This window comes from Hyla sarda, unplaced genomic scaffold (genome assembly GCF_029499605.1).
Source record: "Hyla sarda isolate aHylSar1 unplaced genomic scaffold, aHylSar1.hap1 scaffold_540, whole genome shotgun sequence".
NCBI classification, from domain to species: Eukaryota; Metazoa; Chordata; class Amphibia; order Anura; family Hylidae; genus Hyla; species Hyla sarda.
The window spans coordinates 72,727-88,787 of NW_026610551.1; the positions used below are offsets into that span (position 1 = coordinate 72,727).

General features: G+C 45.8%; 6 non-coding genes and 1 pseudogene across 6 annotated transcripts; all 7 read left to right on the plus strand.

Moving 5' to 3' along the window:
- The first annotated feature begins 812 nt into the window (after window positions 1–812).
- LOC130339265 (U2 spliceosomal RNA) lies at window positions 813–1,003 on the plus strand. Its single transcript, XR_008879669.1, has one exon. It is a non-coding gene; the product is annotated as a U2 spliceosomal RNA (small nuclear RNA).
- Window positions 1,004–3,085: 2,082 nt separating this feature from the next.
- On the plus strand, window positions 3,086–3,276 carry LOC130339317 (U2 spliceosomal RNA). The gene has a single exon (XR_008879707.1). It is a non-coding gene; the product is annotated as a U2 spliceosomal RNA (small nuclear RNA).
- Window positions 3,277–5,369: 2,093 nt separating this feature from the next.
- On the plus strand, window positions 5,370–5,499 carry LOC130339295 (U2 spliceosomal RNA; annotated as a pseudogene).
- A 1,447-nt stretch (window positions 5,500–6,946) lies between these two features.
- Window positions 6,947–7,131, plus strand: LOC130339283 (U2 spliceosomal RNA). Its single transcript, XR_008879684.1, has one exon. It is a non-coding gene; the product is annotated as a U2 spliceosomal RNA (small nuclear RNA).
- A 2,093-nt stretch (window positions 7,132–9,224) lies between these two features.
- Window positions 9,225–9,415, plus strand: LOC130339318 (U2 spliceosomal RNA). Its single transcript, XR_008879708.1, has one exon. It is a non-coding gene; the product is annotated as a U2 spliceosomal RNA (small nuclear RNA).
- A 2,084-nt stretch (window positions 9,416–11,499) lies between these two features.
- On the plus strand, window positions 11,500–11,690 carry LOC130339320 (U2 spliceosomal RNA). The gene has a single exon (XR_008879709.1). It is a non-coding gene; the product is annotated as a U2 spliceosomal RNA (small nuclear RNA).
- Window positions 11,691–13,779: 2,089 nt separating this feature from the next.
- LOC130339272 (U2 spliceosomal RNA) lies at window positions 13,780–13,970 on the plus strand. The gene has a single exon (XR_008879676.1). It is a non-coding gene; the product is annotated as a U2 spliceosomal RNA (small nuclear RNA).
- Window positions 13,971–16,061: the final 2,091 nt, after the last annotated feature.

The window sequence follows — 16,061 nt, forward strand, 5'->3', positions numbered from 1 at the left end:
GTCCAGGCCCAGGAGCCTTAGCACTGTGCTGTGATGTCACTCAATACCACTGACATCACTAGGTGTAAACAACATCTCTCCTTTGCTGTGTATGTGACTATGGAGCTGTTTGGTGATGTCGTCTATTATGGCCTTCATAGAAGCAACAGGAGATTGTTGCATCCATCTAGAACCCTCAGAACTACAGTGCTATGATGTCACTCACTTCCACAGGCCTTGCAGAGTGTAAACAACAACAACCCAGCTTTGTTGTGTATGTAACCATAGGGATTTGTGATGTCACCTAGAACCTTCACAGCAGCGACAGCTTTATGAGGAGCATCAGCACTGCTCTGCCTGAGCAGAACCATCACCGCCATAGGTTGTCAAATAACCCGGGTTTAACCCACACAGGTAAGTCCAATGGGGTGCAGGCATGTCCTCTATGCTTACAGCTTCCCGTGGGTGTTGGTTTGATACCGTTTGGGGACAGCCAAGGAGGCATCTGCAGGCAACAAAGGTAGGTGTGTGCTTGTGTGTGTGTTTCCTATGCAGATCCTAAGCCCAGTGTCACATGCAAGTAGGAGGAGTAAGAAGGGTTCCTGGCAAATCCGGGTTATGGATTGCATTTAAAAAGGCCCCGTGGGAGTGCAATGGGCCCCTGTCTTGCTGCTTAGCAATAATGGTATGGGTTTAGGTTCTGCTGTGTGTACTGGTGGTTGACTGCCCCCCAGCCCAGAGTGTGCATGGAAAATTGTCTGGCAGCCTCCCTGACAGCAAGCAGTGATAGTGCCCATGAAGGGCACCTTGTTGGGCCCGCCCCTTTCACGGTTATCGCTTCTCGGCCTTTTGGCTAAGATCAAGTGTAGTATCTGTTCTTATCAGTTTAATATCTGATACGTCCCCTACCTGGGGACCATATATTAAATGGATTTTTGAGAACGGGGGCCGATTTCGAAGCTTGCTTCCGTCGCCCTATGCATTGACCCGATATGGCAGTATCTTCGGGTACAGTGCACCACCCCCTTACAGGGTTAAAAAGAAAGATTCCTACTTTCATTGCTACCTGCTTGCTGGCTAGCCAGCTAGCCAGCCCTGTGGGCCTTGCTGCTGCTGCAGCCAAAAAACAAAAGGTGGTGCTGCTGCTGCTTCTGCTGCTTCTGCTTCTGCTTGTGTCTGGCCGCTGTTGGAGCGTCCAGGCACAGGACTTCTGCTGCTGCTGACTAAATGGCCTCCTTAATTGGATCATTTGAGTAGCCAGCACACCTGTGCAGGTAGGGCATGACATGATAGGCAGCTGCCTTGATAGCGGGTGGGTGCTGAATGTTCCTAATTGACAAAATAAGATTAATGCTTATGAAGAAATATAAAATCTCATCCCTTCCCCAATATCGCGCCACACCCCTACCCCTTAATTCCCTGGTTGAACTTGATGGACATATGTCTTTTTTCGACCGTACTAACTATGTAACTATGTAACATAACATGGGGGGGGGGGGGGTCTCCTGGCTGTTCACACAGGTGTGTCATTGCTGTACATTGACCATGCATTGCTTCTGTGGTATTGCAAAGGCAAAGACAAATGCTTCCAGCCATCCATTGCACTAATGGATTGGTCATCAGCTGGCTGTCTATGTCCCGCATCAATATAGACCAAAGTACAGAGGGTTAGGCTATGCTATTGTGCACCTACCTGATGCATCAGAAGGTGCGAGGCCCTTGCTAAATTCTGTGCACAGACTTTGAGATCTATACTTTAGACTGTATCTAAACCTGCTCCAACATGGACTGACATTCTGGCCTACTTTCAGCCGATGCGACTTGTCTGTCGCTGAACAGTCGCTTTTTATGTATTCAGCACCTATGTATAATGTTGTAAAAATGCTCTAGAAGTTAAAGTCGCAGAAATGTCACACATATTTGGCCTGCAACTTTCTGTGCGACAAATTCAGACAGGAAAAATCAGTATAAATCCTTAGAAAATTATCCCCCAGTGTCTCCATCTGCTGGCGGTATTGAATAAGCATTGCTGCACTGATGGGGTATGCATTAGACGAAAAAAAAGAAGAAAAAGAAGAATAATACGCCCAGAAAAGAGGCGAAAAGGAGAAAAACGTAAAAAAACGTGAAAAAAAAGTAAGAGGAAGAGAAGGGAAAAAAAGGTGGAAATGGGTTTAAAAGTGATTTCGGCGGAGAATATATATATATATATATATATATATATATATATATACGCGCACACACACACATATATATAAACGTATTCTCCGTTGAGATATTGCAGCCGCTGCTGTGTCCAGGCCCAGGAGCCTTAGCACTGTGCTGTGATGTCACTCAATACCACTGACATCACTAGGTGTAAACAACATCTCTCCTTTGCTGTGTATGTGACTATGGAGCTGTTTGGTGATGTCGTCTATTATGGCCTTCATAGAAGCAACAGGAGATTGTTGCATCCATCTAGAACCCTCAGAACTACAGTGCTATGATGTCACTCACTTCCACAGGCCTTGCAGAGTGTAAACAACAACAACCCAGCTTTGTTGTGTATGTAACCATAGGGATTTGTGATGTCACCTAGAACCTTCACAGCAGCGACAGCTTTATGAGGAGCATCAGCACTGCTCTGCCTGAGCAGAACCATCACCGCCATAGGTTGTCAAATAACCCGGGTTTAACCCACACAGGTAAGTCCAATGGGGTGCAGGAATGTCCTCTATGCTTACAGCTTCCCGTGGGTGTTGGTTTGATACCGTTTGGGGACAGCCAAGGAGGCATCTGCAGGCAACAAAGGTAGGTGTGTGCTTGTGTGTGTGTTTCCTATGCAGATCCTAAGCCCAGTGTCACATGCAAGTAGGAGGAGTAAGAAGGGTTCCTGGCAAATCCGGGTTATGGATTGCATTTAAAAAGGCCCCGTGGGAGTGCAATGGGCCCCTGTCTTGCTGCTTAGCAATAATGGTATGGGTTTAGGTTCTGCTGTGTGTACTGGTGGTTGACTGCCCCCCAGCCCAGAGTGTGCATGGAAAATTGTCTGGCAGCCTCCCTGACAGCAAGCAGTGATAGTGCCCATGAAGGGCACCTTGTTGGGCCCGCCCCTTTCACGGTTATCGCTTCTCGGCCTTTTGGCTAAGATCAAGTGTAGTATCTGTTCTTATCAGTTTAATATCTGATACGTCCCCTATCTGGGGACCATATATTAAATGGATTTTTGAGAACGGGGGCCGATTTCGAAGCTTGCTTCCGTCGCCCTATGCATTGACCCGATATGGCAGTATCTTCGGGTACAGTGCACCACCCCCTTACAGGGTTAAAAAGAAAGATTCCTACTTTCATTGCTACCTGCTTGCTGGCTAGCCAGCTAGCCAGCCCTGTGGGCCTTGCTGCTGCTGCAGCCAAAAAACAAAAGGTGGTGCTGCTGCTGCTTCTGCTGCTTCTGCTTCTGCTTGTGTCTGGCCGCTGTTGGAGCGTCCAGGCACAGGACTTCTGCTGCTGCTGACTAAATGGCCTCCTTAATTGGATCATTTGAGTAGCCAGCACACCTGTGCAGGTAGGGCATGACATGATAGGCAGCTGCCTTGATAGCGGGTGGGTGCTGAATGTTCCTAATTGACAAAATAAGATTAATGCTTATGAAGAAATATAAAATCTCATCCCTTCCCCAATATCGCGCCACACCCCTACCCCTTAATTCCCTGGTTGAACTTGATGGACATATGTCTTTTTTCGACCGTACTAACTATGTAACTATGTAACATAACATGGGGGGGGGGGGGGGGTCTCCTGGCTGTTCACACAGGTGTGTCATTGCTGTACATTGACCATGCATTGCTTCTGTGGTATTGCAAAGGCAAAGACAAATGCTTCCAGCCATCCATTGCACTAATGGATTGGTCATCAGCTGGCTGTCTATGTCCCGCATCAATATAGACCAAAGTACAGAGGGTTAGGCTATGCTATTGTGCACCTACCTGATGCATCAGAAGGTGCGAGGCCCTTGCTAAATTCTGTGCACAGACTTTGAGATCTATACTTTAGACTGTATCTAAACCTGCTCCAACATGGACTGACATTCTGGCCTACTTTCAGCCGATGCGACTTGTCTGTCGCTGAACAGTCGCTTTTTATGTATTCAGCACCTATGTATAATGTTGTAAAAATGCTCTAGAAGCTAAAGTCGCAGAAATGTCACACATATTTGGCCTGCAACTTTCTGTGCGACAAATTCAGACAGGAAAAATCAGTATAAATCCTTAGAAAATTATCCCCCAGTGTCTCCATCTGCTGGCGGTATTGAATAAGCATTGCTGCACTGATGGGGTATGCATTAGACGAAAAAAAAGAAGAAAAAGAAGAATAATACGCCCAGAAAAGAGGCGAAAAGGAGAAAAACGTAAAAAAACGTGAAAAAAAAGTAAGAGGAAGAGAAGGGAAAAAAAGGTGGAAATGGGTTTAAAAGTGATTTCGGCGGAGAAATATATATATATATATATATATATATATATATATATATATATATACGCGCACACACACACATATATATAAACGTATTCTCCGTTGAGATATTGCAGCCGCTGCTGTGTCCAGGCCCAGGAGCCTTAGCACTGTGCTGTGATGTCACTCAATACCACTGACATCACTAGGTGTAAACAACATCTCTCCTTTGCTGTGTATGTGACTATGGAGCTGTTTGGTGATGTCGTCTATTATGGCCTTCATAGAAGCAACAGGAGATTGTTGCATCCATCTAGAACCCTCAGAACTACAGTGCTATGATGTCACTCACTTCCACAGGCCTTGCAGAGTGTAAACAACAACAACCCAGCTTTGTTGTGTATGTAACCATAGGGATTTGTGATGTCACCTAGAACCTTCACAGCAGCGACAGCTTTATGAGGAGCATCAGCACTGCTCTGCCTGAGCAGAACCATCACCGCCATAGGTTGTCAAATAACCCGGGTTTAACCCACACAGGTAAGTCCAATGGGGTGCAGGCATGTCCTCTATGCTTACAGCTTCCCGTGGGTGTTGGTTTGATACCGTTTGGGGACAGCCAAGGAGGCATCTGCAGGCAACAAAGGTAGGTGTGTGCTTGTGTGTGTGTTTCCTATGCAGATCCTAAGCCCAGTGTCACATGCAAGTAGGAGGAGTAAGAAGGGTTCCTGGCAAATCCGGGTTATGGATTGCATTTAAAAAGGCCCCGTGGGAGTGCAATGGGCCCCTGTCTTGCTGCTTAGCAATAATGGTATGGGTTTAGGTTCTGCTGTGTGTACTGGTGGTTGACTGCCCCCCAGCCCAGAGTGTGCATGGAAAATTGTCTGGCAGCCTCCCTGACAGCAAGCAGTGATAGTGCCCATGAAGGGCACCTTGTTGGGCCCGCCCCTTTCACGGTTATCGCTTCTCGGCCTTTTGGCTAAGATCAAGTGTAGTATCTGTTTGCTTGATCTGGCTGGAAGGTGCCCGGGGTACCCGCTCCTTTTCCCTGGGGGATCGTCCCATCTATATGGTGGGACTAAACCCCCTTGCTGACATCAGGGTTGCGGCTTAGTCCCCGGGCAACGAGGAGCGATCACTACCTACCTGCCTGCAGTAGGGGAGGTGTTTTTTCTGCGATGGAGGAGGCTGGCAAGAAAGAAGAGCCTGCTGGAGGTGTACCTAGCTACGCCAGACTACGAAATGGAGTCCGAATTACTCTTTTGGATGCTGGAAAGAAGGAGAGAGGTTTATTCTTCGTGGTGGAGGAGATTTTGTTCCAGCTTTTTGAGCTGAGGAAGGACCAGATATTATCGATGCTGGAATTTCCAAGAAGTGGAGTCTATGATGTGGTTCTGGTTTCGGAGGAGGACTATGGTGTGTTCTGCAATAAAGCATTGCTGTGGAAGTCGCACCCTAAGTTGGGAGGGGTAGAGATTACTCCCCATTTCCCGACTCGGGAAAGACTTATAACTGTGAGGATGTACAGTCCGTATATCACAGAAAAAGAGATTGTTCTGTTCCTTTCTAGATTCTGTGAGGAGGTGAAGCCAAAAGGCAAGATCTATAATCAATATGGACTTTGGACGACAAAGTGGAAATTTCAAGTGAAGTTTCAGAAAACACCTGATGGAAAGCTAATTTATCCCCCAGGGCGTTTTAAGATTGGCCCAGTAAATGGTGACCTGTTCTTTTCAGGCATGGACGACTTTTGTCGAAAGTGTAAAAGGTATGGCCATAGGAAAGATTTTTGTGATATTGTTTGGTGCTATAAATGCCAAGAAGAAGGCCATGAGCCAGAAGCATGTAAGGTGAAGAAAAAGTGTCATCTATGTGGTGATGAGGGACACCTGGCAGTAATGTGTCCTAAGAAGAAGAAGAAGAAAAAGGAGGTTATGAAACGAAGTAGGGAGGAGGAAACTGATGTGAGGGAAGAACCTGAAGAGGAGGAAACTCCAACCAGGAAAGTGATGGAGGAGAAGAAAAGGAAAGAAAATGAAGAAGAATATGTACCGGTAGAGTATGGAGGCTCTCTTGATGTTGTCTTCAAGAGTGTGTCAAAAAAAAGAGAAAAAAGCCTTTGACGAGGATTTGGGAAATCTGAAAGAAAGATTGGGAATCAAAGTCAATGAAGCAAGGGATAAAGTCTATTGTTCCTTTCACGCAGATATAGATAGATTTGTGGAAACATACAAGGTTCCAGCGTGGCTGGCGATTCCAGCCAAAAGTGAGATGCTGAGTGGATCTATAACTTGTGGTTTCTTAGACTTCTTGATGGTCTTTGCATGGAGAAGAGGAATGACATTTGGGTAATTTTTCTTTAAGAAATTATAGAATTATAGTATGGTTAGTTTTGGTTTGATAATTTTTTTATGTTTTAAATATGGTTTCTTTTATTGTTTAAAAAAAAAAAAAAAAAGAGATAAAGAAATAAAGAAAAACGGGTTTTCCTGATGATGAACAAAAAATCAAGCTCAAATAAGATCTTAGAGCTCTGATGGAGTTCTGAGGGTTAACTAAAAAAAAAAATCTGTTCTTATCAGTTTAATATCTGATACGTCCCCTATCTGGGGACCATATATTAAATGGATTTTTGAGAACGGGGGCCGATTTCGAAGCTTGCTTCCGTCGCCCTATGCATTGACCCGATATGGCAGTATCTTCGGGTACAGTGCACCACCCCCTTACAGGGTTAAAAAGAAAGATTCCTACTTTCATTGCTACCTGCTTGCTGGCTAGCCAGCTAGCCAGCCCTGTGGGCCTTGCTGCTGCTGCAGCCAAAAAACAAAAGGTGGTGCTGCTGCTGCTTCTGCTGCTTCTGCTTCTGCTTGTGTCTGGCCGCTGTTGGAGCGTCCAGGCACAGGACTTCTGCTGCTGCTGACTAAATGGCCTCCTTAATTGGATCATTTGAGTAGCCAGCACACCTGTGCAGGTAGGGCATGACATGATAGGCAGCTGCCTTGATAGCGGGTGGGTGCTGAATGTTCCTAATTGACAAAATAAGATTAATGCTTATGAAGAAATATAAAATCTCATCCCTTCCCCAATATCGCGCCACACCCCTACCCCTTAATTCCCTGGTTGAACTTGATGGACATATGTCTTTTTTTCGACCGTACTAACTATGTAACTATGTAACATAACATGGGGGGGGGGGGGTCTCCTGGCTGTTCACACAGGTGTGTCATTGCTGTACATTGACCATGCATTGCTTCTGTGGTATTGCAAGGGCAAAGACAAATGCTTCCAGCCATCCATTGCACTAATGGATTGGTCATCAGCTGGTTGTCTATGTCCCGCATCAATATAGACCAAAGTACAGAGGGTTAGGCTATGCTATTGTGCACCTACCTGATGCATCAGAAGGTGCGAGGCCCTTGCTAAATTCTGTGCACAGACTTTGAGATCTATACTTTAGACTGTATCTAAACCTGCTCCAACATGGACTGACATTCTGGCCTACTTTCAGCCGATGCGACTTGTCTGTCGCTGAACAGTCGCTTTTTATGTATTCAGCACCTATGTATAATGTTGTAAAAATGCTCTAGAAGCTAAAGTCGCAGAAATGTCACACATATTTGGCCTGCAACTTTCTGTGCGACAAATTCAGACAGGAAAAATCAGTATAAATCCTTAGAAAATTATCCCCCAGTGTCTCCATCTGCTGGCGGTATTGAATAAGCATTGCTGCACTGATGGGGTATGCATTAGACGAAAAAAAAGAAGAAAAAGAAGAATAATACGCCCAGAAAAGAGGCGAAAAGGAGAAAAACGTAAAAAAACGTGAAAAAAAAAGTAAGAGGAAGAGAAGGGAAAAAAAGGTGGAAATGGGTTTAAAAGTGATTTCGGCGGAGAATATATATATATATATATATATATATATATATATATATATATATATACGCGCACACACACACATATATATAAACGTATTCTCCGTTGAGATATTGCAGCCGCTGCTGTGTCCAGGCCCAGGAGCCTTAGCACTGTGCTGTGATGTCACTCAATACCACTGACATCACTAGGTGTAAACAACATCTCTCCTTTGCTGTGTATGTGACTATGGAGCTGTTTGGTGATGTCGTCTATTATGGCCTTCATAGAAGCAACAGGAGATTGTTGCATCCATCTAGAACCCTCAGAACTACAGTGCTATGATGTCACTCACTTCCACAGGCCTTGCAGAGTGTAAACAACAACAACCCAGCTTTGTTGTGTATGTAACCATAGGGATTTGTGATGTCACCTAGAACCTTCACAGCAGCGACAGCTTTATGAGGAGCATCAGCACTGCTCTGCCTGAGCAGAACCATCACCGCCATAGGTTGTCAAATAACCCGGGTTTAACCCACACAGGTAAGTCCAATGGGGTGCAGGCATGTCCTCTATGCTTACAGCTTCCCGTGGGTGTTGGTTTGATACCGTTTGGGGACAGCCAAGGAGGCATCTGCAGGCAACAAAGGTAGGTGTGTGCTTGTGTGTGTGTTTCCTATGCAGATCCTAAGCCCAGTGTCACATGCAAGTAGGAGGAGTAAGAAGGGTTCCTGGCAAATCCGGGTTATGGATTGCATTTAAAAAGGCCCCGTGGGAGTGCAATGGGCCCCTGTCTTGCTGCTTAGCAATAATGGTATGGGTTTAGGTTCTGCTGTGTGTACTGGTGGTTGACTGCCCCCCAGCCCAGAGTGTGCATGGAAAATTGTCTGGCAGCCTCCCTGACAGCAAGCAGTGATAGTGCCCATGAAGGGCACCTTGTTGGGCCCGCCCCTTTCACGGTTATCGCTTCTCGGCCTTTTGGCTAAGATCAAGTGTAGTATCTGTTCTTATCAGTTTAATATCTGATACGTCCCCTATCTGGGGACCATATATTAAATGGATTTTTGAGAACGGGGGCCGATTTCGAAGCTTGCTTCCGTCGCCCTATGCATTGACCCGATATGGCAGTATCTTCGGGTACAGTGCACCACCCCCTTACAGGGTTAAAAAGAAAGATTCCTACTTTCATTGCTACCTGCTTGCTGGCTAGCCAGCTAGCCAGCCCTGTGGGCCTTGCTGCTGCTGCAGCCAAAAAACAAAAGGTGGTGCTTCTGCTGCTTCTGCTTCTGCTTGTGTCTGGCCACTGTTGGAGCGTCCAGGCACAGGACTTCTGCTGCTGCTGACTAAATGGCCTCCTTAATTGGATCATTTGAGTAGCCAGCACACCTGTGCAGGTAGGGCATGACATGATAGGCAGCTGCCTTGATAGCGGGTGGGTGCTGAATGTTCCTAATTGACAAAATAAGATTAATGCTTATGAAGAAATATAAAATCTCATCCCTTCCCCAATATCGCGCCACACCCCTACCCCTTAATTCCCTGGTTGAACTTGATGGACATATGTCTTTTTTCGACCGTACTAACTATGTAACTATGTAACATAACATGGGGGGGGGGGGGGGGTCTCCTGGCTGTTCACACAGGTGTGTCATTGCTGTACATTGACCATGCATTGCTTCTGTGGTATTGCAAAGGCAAAGACAAATGCTTCCAGCCATCCATTGCACTAATGGATTGGTCATCAGCTGGCTGTCTATGTCCCGCATCAATATAGACCAAAGTACAGAGGGTTAGGCTATGCTATTGTGCACCTACCTGATGCATCAGAAGGTGCGAGGCCCTTGCTAAATTCTGTGCACAGACTTTGAGATCTATACTTTAGACTGTATCTAAACCTGCTCCAACATGGACTGACATTCTGGCCTACTTTCAGCCGATGCGACTTGTCTGTCGCTGAACAGTCGCTTTTTATGTATTCAGCACCTATGTATAATGTTGTAAAAATGCTCTAGAAGCTAAAGTCGCAGAAATGTCACACATATTTGGCCTGCAACTTTCTGTGCGACAAATTCAGACAGGAAAAATCTGTATAAATCCTTAGAAAATTATCCCCCAGTGTCTCCATCTGCTGGCGGTATTGAATAAGCATTGCTGCACTGATGGGGTATGCATTAGACGAAAAAAAAGAAGAAAAAGAAGAATAATACGCCCAGAAAAGAGGCGAAAAGGAGAAAAACGTAAAAAAACGTGAAAAAAAAGTAAGAGGAAGAGAAGGGAAAAAAAGGTGGAAATGGGTTTAAAAGTGATTTCGGCGGAGAAATATATATATATATATATATATATATATATATATATATATATATACGCGCACACACACACATATATATAAACGTATTCTCCGTTGAGATATTGCAGCCGCTGCTGTGTCCAGGCCCAGGAGCCTTAGCACTGTGCTGTGATGTCACTCAATACCACTGACATCACTAGGTGTAAACAACATCTCTCCTTTGCTGTGTATGTGACTATGGAGCTGTTTGGTGATGTCGTCTATTATGGCCTTCATAGAAGCAACAGGAGATTGTTGCATCCATCTAGAACCCTCAGAACTACAGTGCTATGATGTCACTCACTTCCACAGGCCTTGCAGAGTGTAAACAACAACAACCCAGCTTTGTTGTGTATGTAACCATAGGGATTTGTGATGTCACCTAGAACCTTCACAGCAGCGACAGCTTTATGAGGAGCATCAGCACTGCTCTGCCTGAGCAGAACCATCACCGCCATAGGTTGTCAAATAACCCGGGTTTAACCCACACAGGTAAGTCCAATGGGGTGCAGGCATGTCCTCTATGCTTACAGCTTCCCGTGGGTGTTGGTTTGATACCGTTTGGGGACAGCCAAGGAGGCATCTGCAGGCAACAAAGGTAGGTGTGTGCTTGTGTGTGTGTTTCCTATGCAGATCCTAAGCCCAGTGTCACATGCAAGTAGGAGGAGTAAGAAGGGTTCCTGGCAAATCCGGGTTATGGATTGCATTTAAAAAGGCCCCGTGGGAGTGCAATGGGCCCCTGTCTTGCTGCTTAGCAATAATGGTATGGGTTTAGGTTCTGCTGTGTGTACTGGTGGTTGACTGCCCCCCAGCCCAGAGTGTGCATGGAAAATTGTCTGGCAGCCTCCCTGACAGCAAGCAGTGATAGTGCCCATGAAGGGCACCTTGTTGGGCCCGCCCCTTTCACGGTTATCGCTTCTCGGCCTTTTGGCTAAGATCAAGTGTAGTATCTGTTCTTATCAGTTTAATATCTGATACGTCCCCTATCTGGGGACCATATATTAAATGGATTTTTGAGAACGGGGGCCGATTTCGAAGCTTGCTTCCGTCGCCCTATGCATTGACCCGATATGGCAGTATCTTCGGGTACAGTGCACCACCCCCTTACAGGGTTAAAAAGAAAGATTCCTACTTTCATTGCTACCTGCTTGCTGGCTAGCCAGCTAGCCAGCCCTGTGGGCCTTGCTGCTGCTGCAGCCAAAAAACAAAAGGTGGTGCTGCTGCTGCTTCTGCTGCTTCTGCTTCTGCTTGTGTCTGGCCGCTGTTGGAGCGTCCAGGCACAGGACTTCTGCTGCTGCTGACTAAATGGCCTCCTTAATTGGATCATTTGAGTAGCCAGCACACCTGTGCAGGTAGGGCATGACATGATAGGCAGCTGCCTTGATAGCGGGTGGGTGCTGAATGTTCCTAATTGACAAAATAAGATTAATGCTTATGAAGAAATATAAAATCTCATCCCTTCCCCAATATCGCGCCACACCCCTACCCCTTAATTCCCTGGTTGAACTTGATGGACATATGTCTTTTTTCGACCGTACTAACTATGTAACTATGTAACATAACATGGGGGGGGGGGGGTCTCCTGGCTGTTCACACAGGTGTGTCATTGCTGTACATTGACCATGCATTGCTTCTGTGGTATTGCAAAGGCAAAGACAAATGCTTCCAGCCATCCATTGCACTAATGGATTGGTCATCAGCTGGTTGTCTATGTCCCGCATCAATATAGACCAAAGTACAGAGGGTTAGGCTATGCTATTGTGCACCTACCTGATGCATCAGAAGGTGCGAGGCCCTTGCTAAATTCTGTGCACAGACTTTGAGATCTATACTTTAGACTGTATCTAAACCTGCTCCAACATGGACTGACATTCTGGCCTACTTTCAGCCGATGCGACTTGTCTGTCGCTGAACAGTCGCTTTTTATGTATTCAGCACCTATGTATAATGTTGTAAAAATGCTCTAGAAGCTAAAGTCGCAGAAATGTCACACATATTTGGCCTGCAACTTTCTGTGCGACAAATTCAGACAGGAAAAATCAGTATAAATCCTTAGAAAATTATCCCCCAGTGTCTCCATCTGCTGGCGGTATTGAATAAGCATTGCTGCACTGATGGGGTATGCATTAGACGAAAAAAAAGAAGAAAAAGAAGAATAATACGCCCAGAAAAGAGGCGAAAAGGAGAAAAACGTAAAAAAACGTGAAAAAAAAGTAAGAGGAAGAGAAGGGAAAAAAAGGTGGAAATGGGTTTAAAAGTGATTTCGGCGGAGAAATAATATATATATATATATATATATATATATATATATATATATACGCGCACACACACACATATATATAAACGTATTCTCCGTTGAGATATTGCAGCCGCTGCTGTGTCCAGGCCCAGGAGCCTTAGCACTGTGCTGTGATGTCACTCAATACCACTGACATCACTAGGTGTAAACAACATCTCTCCTTTGCTGTGTATGTGACTATGGAGCTGTTTGGTGATGTCGTCTATTATGGCCTTCATAGAAGCAACAGGAGATTGTTGCATCCATCTAGAACCCTCAGAACTACAGTGCTATGATGTCACTCACTTCCACAGGCCTTGCAGAGTGTAAACAACAACAACCCAGCTTTGTTGTGTATGTAACCATAGGGATTTGTGATGTCACCTAGAACCTTCACAGCAGCGACAGCTTTATGAGGAGCATCAGCACTGCTCTGCCTGAGCAGAACCATCACCGCCATAGGTTGTCAAATAACCCGGGTTTAACCCACACAGGTAAGTCCAATGGGGTGCAGGCATGTCCTCTATGCTTACAGCTTCCCGTGGGTGTTGGTTTGATACCGTTTGGGGACAGCCAAGGAGGCATCTGCAGGCAACAAAGGTAGGTGTGTGCTTGTGTGTGTGTTTCCTATGCAGATCCTAAGCCCAGTGTCACATGCAAGTAGGAGGAGTAAGAAGGGTTCCTGGCAAATCCGGGTTATGGATTGCATTTAAAAAGGCCCCATGGGAGTGCAATGGGCCCCTGTCTTGCTGCTTAGCAATAATGGTATGGGTTTAGGTTCTGCTGTGTGTACTGGTGGTTGACTGCCCCCCAGCCCAGAGTGTGCATGGAAAATTGTCTGGCAGCCTCCCTGACAGCAAGCAGTGATAGTGCCCATGAAGGGCACCTTGTTGGGCCCGCCCCTTTCACGGTTATCGCTTCTCGGCCTTTTGGCTAAGATCAAGTGTAGTATCTGTTCTTATCAGTTTAATATCTGATACGTCCCCTATCTGGGTACCATATATTAAATGGATTTTTGAGAACGGGGGCCGATTTCGAAGCTTGCTTCCGTCGCCCTATGCATTGACCCGATATGGCAGTATCTTCGGGTACAGTGCACCACCCCCTTACAGGGTTAAAAAGAAAGATTCCTACTTTCATTGCTACCTGCTTGCTGGCTAGCCAGCTAGCCAGCCCTGTGGGCCTTGCTGCTGCTGCAGCCAAAAAACAAAAGGTGGTGCTGCTGCTGCTTCTGCTGCTTCTGCTTCTGCTTGTGTCTGGCCGCTGTTGGAGCGTCCAGGCACAGGACTTCTGCTGCTGCTGACTAAATGGCCTCCTTAATTGGATCATTTGAGTAGCCAGCACACCTGTGCAGGTAGGGAATGACATGATAGGCAGCTGCCTTGATAGCGGGTGGGTGCTGAATGTTCCTAATTGACAAAATAAGATTAATGCTTATGAAGAAATATAAAATCTCATCCCTTCCCCAATATCGCGCCACACCCCTACCCCTTAATTCCCTGGTTGAACTTGATGGACATATGTCTTTTTTCGACCGTACTAACTATGTAACTATGTAACATAACATGGGGGGGGGGGGGGTCTCCTGGCTGTTCACACAGGTGTGTCATTGCTGTACATTGACCATGCATTGCTTCTGTGGTATTGCAAAGGCAAAGACAAATGCTTCCAGCCATCCATTGCACTAATGGATTGGTCATCAGCTGGCTGTCTATGTCCCGCATCAATATAGACCAAAGTACAGAGGGTTAGGCTATGCTATTGTGCACCTACCTGATGCATCAGAAGGTGCGAGGCCCTTGCTAAATTCTGTGCACAGACTTTGAGATCTATACTTTAGACTGTATCTAAACCTGCTCCAACATGGACTGACATTCTGGCCTACTTTCAGCCGATGTGACTTGTCTGTCGCTGAACAGTTGCTTTTTATGTATTCAGCACCTATGTATAATGTTGTAAAAATGCTCTAGAAGCTAAAGTCGCAGAAATGTCACACATATTTGGCCTGCAACTTTCTGTGCGACAAATTCAGACAGGAAAAATCAGTATAAATCCTTAGAAAATTATCCCCCAGTGTCTCCATCTGCTGGCGGTATTGAATAAGCATTGCTGCACTGATGGGGTATGCATTAGACGAAAAAAAAGAAGAAAAAGAAGAATAATACGCCCAGAAAAGAGGCGAAAAGGAGAAAAACGTAAAAAAACGTGAAAAAAAAGTAAGAGGAAGAGAAGGGAAAAAAAGGTGGAAATGGGTTTAAAAGTGATTTCGGCGGAGAAATATATATATATATATATATATATATATATATATATATATATATACGCGCACACACACACATATATATAAACGTATTCTCCGTTGAGATATTGCAGCCGCTGCTGTGTCCAGGCCCAGGAGCCTTAGCACTGTGCTGTGATGTCACTCAATACCACTGACATCACTAGGTGTAAACAACATCTCTCCTTTGCTGTCTATGTGACTATGGAGCTGTTTGGTGATGTCGTCTATTATGGCCTTCATAGAAGCAACAGGAGATTGTTGCATCCATCTAGAACCCTCAGAACTACAGTGCTATGATGTCACTCACTTCCACAGGCCTTGCAGAGTGTAAACAACAACAACCCAGCTTTGTTGTATATGTAACCATAGGGATTTGTGATGTCACCTAGAACCTTCACAGCAGCGACAGCTTTATGAGGAGCATCAGCACTGCTCTGCCTGAGCAGAACCATCACCGCCATAGGTTGTCAAATAACCCGGGTTTAACCCACACAGGTAAGTCCAATGGGGTGCAGGCATGTCCTCTATGCTTACAGCTTCCCGTGGGTGTTGGTTTGATACCGTTTGGGGACAGCCAAGGAGGCATCTGCAGGCAACAAAGGTAGGTGTGTGCTTGTGTGTGTGTTTCCTATGCAGATCCTAAGCCCAGTGTCACATGCAAGTAGGAGGAGTAAGAAGGGTTCCTGGCAAATCCGGGTTATGGATTGCATTTAAAAAGGCCCCGTGGGAGTGCAATGGGCCCCTGTCTTGCTGCTTAGCAATAATGGTATGGGTTTAGGTTCTGCTGTGTGTACTGGTGGTTGACTGCCCCCCAGCCCAGAGTGTGCATGGAAAATTGTCTGGCAGCCTCCCTGACAGCAAGCAGTGATAGTGCCCATGAAGGGCACCTTGTTGGGCCCGCCCCTTTCACGGTT